This window comes from Coptis chinensis, chromosome 2 (genome assembly GCF_015680905.1).
Source record: "Coptis chinensis isolate HL-2020 chromosome 2, ASM1568090v1, whole genome shotgun sequence".
In the NCBI taxonomy this organism is placed as follows: domain Eukaryota; kingdom Viridiplantae; phylum Streptophyta; class Magnoliopsida; order Ranunculales; family Ranunculaceae; genus Coptis; species Coptis chinensis.
The window spans coordinates 42,231,215-42,239,965 of record NC_141457.1 but is presented as its reverse complement, the minus strand read 5'-3'; the positions used below and the strand labels follow the sequence as shown (position 1 = coordinate 42,239,965).

General features: G+C 36.9%; 1 long non-coding RNA gene across 1 annotated transcript; it reads left to right on the top strand.

The window, feature by feature from the left end:
- The first annotated feature begins 740 nt into the window (after positions 1-740).
- On the top strand, positions 741-1,651 carry LOC147516100 (uncharacterized). Its single transcript, XR_015213581.1, has 3 exons — positions 741-1,322; positions 1,399-1,487; positions 1,601-1,651. It is a non-coding gene; the product is annotated as an uncharacterized LOC147516100 (long non-coding RNA).
- Positions 1,652-8,751: the final 7,100 nt, after the last annotated feature.

The window sequence follows — 8,751 nt, the reverse complement described above, 5'->3', positions numbered from 1 at the left end:
TTCAACAAAACAAAGCGAGAGGATTTCAATATGTCGATGATGATCTTTGGCCATAGAAGATGAATCGAAGTGAGAAAACCGATAGCTATAAAGAAGAGACAGATAATGACTCAAGTGGGGAGAAGTAAAGTATAGAGCAATACTAGGATTGCAAAGAGTGCCCCCGCAACTAGGCAGATTATGATGGAAAGATAAAAAGCACCCACAAGTAAAACTCGGGCCGAAAAGCGAGTCCTAACATCTTTGAATGGTCCTTTTTCCAAATTGGATGGTGTCCGACTTTGAGCATATCTGAAACTTTAATTAACTCAGTAGTTATAATCTGGATGAAAGTAAAATTGTTGGGTTCCCAGGATGCATCGGTCTTTGCGTAGCTTCAAAACAAATCCTTTTTCTTTCTTAGTGTTGCGTAGCTCCCCGGTCTAGCATCCAAGTTCGATTCACGACACAATCCCAGCCATTGCACCACCCTCTTCTAATTTTGAATGGTATGACTTTCTCTTGTTTGTTTTTCTTTTTGTATCAAGCTCTAGTCATCAACATACATTTAGCTATACAATTAATCTGTCCTCATATCAAATTTTAACCATAAAAACATGATTCTGCTCTCATATCAAATTTCAAATGGTTGATAACCATGGGAACTTTAGCCCCAATGGATTGTAGCTGCAACATCAGAACCTGTATTCTTATTATTATATATATTTTTTGAAATGCACAGTGCGAAGAAGATCGTTGTCCTCTTGAAGGTCTGAATACACCCATTTCAAAAGCTCAAGAGGCTTACAAAGCAGCTAATTGTTCAGAAAATTTTGAGGTTTGCCTTGTATTATCTTTTGAAAGGTTTTACGACTAGAACCTAGTGTCCAAGTCCATGCTCCTTCTATGGCTGTAGCACCCCCTGCTTTATCTGTAAAAATTGAGGCTATGTCTGCATGTGAACTAAATGTCCCAACATTCACTACAAGCTGGAAGTATACTTAGAATGTCTTGGTCCTTTTTATGTACTGCAAAATCCTATTTCTTTTTGCACTAGGCATTTGTTTTAAATGCATCAATCAACACTAGAAAGCCACCTTGACATGTTGCTTGCTGGTCATAGTACACAATTAATATTGCTTTGATACAGTAACGGAGTATATTCTGAGTCATAAACTGTTCATAATTTATGTATTGCGTTGCTATAATTCTCTTAGTATGAGTTATGCGTCAATTTTTTAGTGTCCGACTACCTGGCTATGCGTCATGGATTCTCGACAGTTTTGTTTTTCAGATCTATACGCAAGTCCGACTACCTGGCTATGCGTCATGGATTCATTAGTGTGAGTTTTTGCCTACAACAAATCGTCAGATTCCTTCAATATTGTTTTGTATTGTGCTAACTTTTTATTCTTATAGGTTCATTTATCCCCTGGAAGTAAGTTTAACTTTCAAAAATATATCAAAAGGTCATTAGAAGAAGATTTCAAGATAGTTGTTGGAATTAGGTATGACATTACTGGTTGTGGTTCTATTAGAAAATTTTCTAGTTGTGTTGGTTTTTGATAATGGATTTCTAATTATGCATTTTAATTTCGTAACTGCTCCATAATGTCAACAGTCCTTTACTATGGCCTTCGGTTGTGGTATTTTTGCTTCTGAATGTGTTGCTTTTGAATGTGTTGCTGGTGAGCTCACGTCTTTAATCAAACATTTTTCTGGTTATCTCAATTCAAATTCAATTTAAGATGCAGTCTTTTCATTGGATCATATTGCTATTTCCAGGATGGCAGGCTTTGTTGTGGATAGCCGTGTTTCCTCTACTTGTAAGTAATTTTATGTAATATGGTAGTAGTTTTCCTAAGTAGTGCTGAAGTTCAATCTCACCCCTGAACTGCTTGCAGGCAATCTTAGGAGTGCGAACAAAGCTACAAGCTATTATAACATAGATGGTTCTTCAAAATTCAAAATAGGCATGCAGTTGTTCAAGGACGCAGAGAGGGCGCACAAATAGAGCTTAAGGCTTTTGATTCTGTTTTGGTTAGTGTGCAAACTTCAAACATTCTTCCAGCACGTGTTTTTTATTCTATTTTGATTAGCAAGTTTCTTACATTCAAACTCAAGGCTTTTGATTCTATTTTGATTAGCAAGTTTCTTACATTCTTCTAGCACGTGTTTTTGTTTGGGTATTTTTAGGTACTTATAGCTAGAATAGAACAGCTAGAATTATTTCTAGTTCCTAAGAGAGTACTTCATGATCTTCTTCTTCTTCTTAATTTTTTTGGTCAGCAAAACTCACTTCAAAATCATGGCAAATGGATTACCAACTTGGTGAGACGCTTTCGACCTTAGTGATTGATAAGAGCCCAAAACTGTAGTTTTAACCCTGTAATAGTCATACTTTTAGACCAATTATGTGAGTAATAATTAAGAGTTAACACTGATTACGTGTTTTTATGCATTTCAGGCTTCAAAGTCCATTATGTGCAGAAATGTGCCACTTTAGCAAGATAAACGAGCAAAGGTTGGTTACTAAGGAGTTCGTGATTAAAGGCCAAGATTCAAGAAGACAAAGCCATTCTAAAGCCCGGTCAAAAGCTGAAAAGTCAACGCGGGCAGAAACAGCACACAAGTCAGCAGAACTTCCGAAGGCCGTATCTTGGGACTCAGACCTCGGAATGGGGCCTACCTTATGTCAAAACGACCGGCTTGGAAGGAGCTTTTCATTGGTCTAAGCCTTGATCCAAGAAGAGGAGCAGAAGTGGACAAAAAGTCTGTTGAAGCCAACTACAGCTGAAAAGGCCTTTTTGGACTGAAAGAATTGGGTTTTGGGCCTGATTCTCTGGCCCAAAACATGGCTCCAAGCCCATGCACGATTTTTGGATCTGAAAGTATAAAAACCAAAGCTTAACTCTTTGTTAATGGTAGCTAGTTAGACCTAAAAATATAGATAATTATAGATCTAGTTTTCATGTAATAAAATTAAGTTTTGTTTAAATTCAATTATTGTTTTAGATTAATCTTTAGAATCATTGTTCTTCATTAGTTTGATGAATAAAATAGCTAGTTTTTCAATTTCAATTCTTGTCATTTACAATTGTTTAGATCTAAATTCCCTTATTACGTAGATAGCTAGACCTAGATTAGTTAGATTATTAATTTAGTATTTGAATCATTGTTTTATTATTCATTAGATTAATAAAATAGTGTTCTCCGTAATCTAGTTTCATTTCCATTAATTATTTAATTTCAATTCGTAGATTTAATTATTTGTCATTATTAGTTTAATTCAATTATTGCATTAGTAGTTTTGAATTGGATTTAAACAAGTAAAGTTCAAATCTTTATATCATGTCTTGTTTGAATTTTATTGGGAATGATAGCGTGATGATTCTCGGCTAAACCCCCATTTGAGGGGGTTGAGAAGCCTTGATGAAAGCTTGATTCCAATTATCGTAGAGTCGTCGTAATTTCCTTTCCACTCTAGAAATGATTAGTTCACCATGAGAATGGGTGTAATCGTTCACATGCTAGTTATGAATTGGTAGAAATGCCATGTGTAATTAGGGATTAGGAGTAACCAGATTCTCTCAAGGATTCAATTCGGATTACTGACGATTCATCGTTAGTAGGATTAAGTCGAGTTAAGGTGGAATCGATCCCCCTCTAACTCCTTATCATAGAATCGACGTAGCATTCCCATAGTTGTTCTAATAATCGACCAGTTGTATCTTGTGGGTAGTTGCATCGTAGTCTAGTTGTCATTTCGTAAATCTCTCATTAGACTTTTTAGTTAAGATTATTTATACGTAGAAAACAGAACATGCGGAAGAACTAGGAGTGGAACAAATCATCTACTCCACTATATCTCATAGGATTGAGAGTAGAAAACTTTGATAAATCTTAGGCTCATAAAATAGTTTTAGTTTACTTACGTTTTGAGTTTCATCGTTCATTTCGTAGGTAAACTATCTTTTTATCATTTATCAAATGGCGCCGCTGCCATCTTAGTTTCACTTTCGCATTGTTTTCGTAGTATAAGAACTCTTCTTAAAGTCCCATTTCACCCACCCACCCTTGTTCGATTCTAACTGTGGTTGTCTTTTTCAGCATTAAACTTCCTCGAAAAAAAAAAAAAAAAAAAATTGCGCGACTCGACTTTTAAAAAAGGAGCGCACTCAAGCTCAAGTCTTGGAAGCCGAGTGCGACCAGCTTCAAACCGGCGCACCCAAGCACTCGAGCTTAATTTTGCCAGATTTCCACAGGTTTGATTCGAACTTTGATTTTTCATGTTTTTCATTGTTCTAACTAGTTATAAACACTAAACACGCGTAAACAAGACGTTATTCATAAGCGAAGTGATAACTGTAAAATGATTAGTCTACCTACGAAATGAACGAATTCAATCCGTAAGTAAACTAAAACTGGACTTTTACGAGTCTCAATTATCAAAGCTTCTACTCTCGATGCGAATTGCACTAAGTGGAGTAAGAAGTTCGTTCCACTCCTAGTTCCCCAGCATGGATTGTCTTCTAAGTCTAAGAAATCAGTCTTAAGTCAATGAGAGCTTTACGAAATGTTATGCTAACAAGACGCGTTAATTTAACTAACGAGATATAATAAGTAATAAGATAAAATATAAACTAAAGTTAATCTAAGAAGCTACGGAAATACGATTGTTTGAATCTAGATAAAAGATTAGAGGGGAATTGAATCCACCTCGAATCCAACTTAATAACCTAGTATAGATTGTCGTATCTCGATTCTTACGTTTTCACGGCAAGAATTTCGAGTCTAATCCCTAGTGTTCATGGCATTTCTACCAGATACTAACTAGCATGTGAGGTCGTCCACCCATTCTCATGGTGAAACACGACCTTCTAGAGTGGAATAGATTCTACAACCAATTCTATACTAAACAACTAAGTCTTCATCAAGGCTTCATCAACCCCTCTAATGGAGGTTTTAGCCTTGAGTCATCAAAACATCATTTCCCATATTATTATAACTAAACATACTATCAAGATTCAAAATTTACTTAATTAAACAATAATGAAATCTAATTTAATGACTAAAATGAAATAAGGACAGGAATTGAAATTAGATCTAGAATTGGAAATGACAAAATCGAAATTGATAAAGAATACTACTTTATTGATCTAATCAAATGAAGAACAAGATTCAAAGGTTTAATCTAATACAATGAATTGAAACTAATTAAACTAAGTTCTAAAACTAATTAATGGAGGCTAACTAATCTAGGTCTAACTATCTACCTAACCTAACTCCATTAACAATGAGGCAAGCTTTTGTTTTTATACATCCAGATCCAAAAATCGTGCATGGGCTTGGAGCCATGTTTTGGGCCAGAGAATCAGGCCCAAAACCCAATTCTTTCAGTCAAAAAAGGCCTCTTCAGCTAGATTCGGCTTCAGCAGACTTTTCGTCCACTTCTGCTCCTCTGATTGGGTCAAGGCTTAGACCATTGCAAAGCTCTTTCCGAGCCGGTCGTTTTGACATAAGGTAGGCCTCAATCCGAGGTCTGAGTCCAAAGATATGGCATTCGGAAGTTCTGCTGACTTTTGCTCCTTTATCTCGCTAAAGTGGCACATTTCTGCACATAATGGACTTTGAAGCCTGAAATGCATAAAAACACGTAATCAGTATTAACTCTTACTTATTATTCACATAATTGGTCTAACAAGATGATTATTAAGGGTTAAAACTACAGTTTTGGGCTCTTATCAAACCACCCCAAACAAACATTTTGCTTGTCCTCAAGCAAAGATGAGAAATTAGAATAAGTGACCAAAAATGGAGTTCTAACTACTCGTTTACTGAGTGCGATTGCATTGACCATATGCAACAAGGCCTTAAACCACTAGGAATTCCCTAGTGGACGAGTTATAGCCCCTCGTGAGAGTTTTCCGATGAAGGTACTCACAAACTTCATCTATACTACAACGACTAAGAAAATAAAACTATTGTTCCCTTATTCATGCTCAACTATCTATACATCTCTCTAGCAATTGAATAAGAATAACGAAGTCAGAAACCTAAGCTAATATATGCATAATAATCTATCATCTACAATAAACATATACACAATGAGTACTACTATAAAATGTTTAGCAGGTTTGTTTCTGAGAACTCGGAATAGCGTCCTTAAGTAGGTTCTCACAATAATAGTCAAGAACAACACTCTGATTTTTCCACTCAAGTTTCGCTACTCCAGTGTCCAGTGGGCACACTTTACCTTACAATCTCAATGACACACAGGAAGCCGGAGTCGATCAAACACATTTGCCACTTACTATCACACTAACCTATTCCTAATTGAGCTAGAGGTCTTTATTAGGTGTTATGGGGATTAGGAGATGGTTTAAGAAGGAAGGAAATGGATATTCAAAAGGACAAGTCTGAGATAATAGAGTCTTCATATTATGTAACTAGAGAAAACCTTGTTATTTACTTTTGCTTCTACACTTTGTTTCCATCCTTAGCCATATTTTTTTTTCCTTTTCTTTGGCTTTTGACTCCCTTTTATTCTATTTTTGGAGTTTTTATTTTATTTCTATTTTTATTTTTCTTTTCTTTGGATGGAAACTTATTTTCTTTATTTTCTGAAGCACTAACTAATTTTTGTTTACACAGGTTTTTCTCTTCTTCTTTCTTCATCATTCTATTCTCAGACTTATTCTAAATTGGGTAGGTTGGTTTATTTTTATTTTTTTCTTTTTTGTTTTGTTTTTGTAACAGGGTAAAGGAATTGTGGTTTATGGAAGGGCTAATGAAAGGCTCGATGGGGGCTTAATGACTAGCGAGAAAATAATTCATAGGTTTGAATTTCTGGCTATATCGATCCAAAGAGGGCCTAAATTCTCGCTTAGGATATGGTTTAGTGATCAAGCAAGTGGACGTGTGATTTCTCTATCCGGATTTTACTTCTCCCTTGTGTCATTTCCCAAATGTTTTCGGCTTCATATAAGGCTTTAGGCTATATTCTCACAGGATTTGTAGAATAAGTACTCTAGCCTAGATTTAGAAACTTATCGCTAACAATCATAGATACTCATGTCATATATTTATAGATAGATGTAAAGATTATTACCTATATATTAACCTAAGTTTCTAACAATTATTCTGACGCAACAGCTACGTGAGACTTCTAGATTGTTAAGAGCATGGAGAAAGAAACAATACCAATATTCCTAAGTGTATAGCATAACTTATTTATTTATATTTTTAAATTTTTGAAATTTTAACTAGAAAACAAATGCATATTATATATATTTATATCCTAGCAGATGTCTTAATTACACGTGTTTCTATGCCCCCTCCCCTAAACAAGAAGCATGCTCTGTCCTCAAAGCATTTAAATAAAGAGGGTAGGAAAAATACCATTGAAGCCGTGAAATTCGAAAAACATCCGCAAAACAAGGTTAGAACGCACTAATATAGGAAATAAAACGGACGAACTCTATAAGAGTTCCACCCATTATGGGGTTAATGTAATTAAATTGCTTGGGACATAAGCGGACACTAACGTAAACTAAAAACTTACCTCCACTCCATTTGTTATTCGTCATATTCGTCATCCTCTACTTCTATAAAGAAGTGAGGTTCCAGCGATCTGCCATGCTATGATAATTTGCCGGGCTTCACGCCATTTATCATCTATGGTTGCTAACCTATTAAGTGCCACTTGGTCCGATGGGGTGTAGGGTGCAACCGGTGAGGTTGTATCCGCCACCCTTGCCAAGTCATTGCACGAAAAGATCGAATAATACTATTGGTGGGTCGCACCGTGTCTACCCTAATCCAATCCCGAAACGCGGTACAAAAAACAGGGAAAGAAACATAGCATAATACATGAAATTAGAACAGGCATAAGAAGGTACTTATGCCTCATGGTATGGGCTCGTGCTAAACTAGACATCAAAGTTCGGGAAGGTCATAGAACCGCGCCCCGTGGCTAAAGCAAGGAAAACGCCGCAAGTGGCGCCATTCACGTAAGAAAAACGCTTATTCCCCTAAAATGTTTAGCATAATCCAAAACATAACAGTTCCTATGTTCATGGACCGGGCTACCAAGGGCAACGTTATAGTCCCCTTGGTCCTCAATACTGAAAATGCCCCGCCCCATAAGCCTCGTGCAAAGACTCATAAGTGTAGACATGCATATTATCGACCTAATAGCACCATGGGTCTTGTATCTCACCGGGCATAGCAAGTCCAAGAACAAATGCTAGCAAGAACACGGTAATTTCCATTGGTTCATCGTCAATGTTGATGGAGAACACTTGTTCTCCGTCCGGTCTCTCAAAGAAAATGCAGTTATTATAAAAATAAGATGCAAGTCTTTGGAGAATAAAGTTCACCGGTCTTACCATAAGAGGTTCCCGACCAACGTATGTGATCACCTCATGAAAACCAAGCACCGTAAGTAGTGCTTTGGAACAAATCTTCGAAAGACTGTTCGGTATTATTATAGGAGATGTCATCTCAAAACTACGCTCGAACAGCTGCAAAACAACCGGGCACAACTTCGGCGGAAAACTGGAATTTTTCTGGGTCCACGGAAGGCGGCGCAAAGCGGCCGCTAACTAGGGCGAAGTCGCTTCTTTGTATTTTGGAATTCGGTGTTTGAGCGCCGTCGCGCTTGACTGGGTGCGGGCGCGCTCGAGCAAAATTTTCTATCGAAGTGTAGAGCGAGCTGAAATGCTGAAGTAGCGCTGGCGCCTCCGAAGGTGCAGATTTGCAAAAATGGAG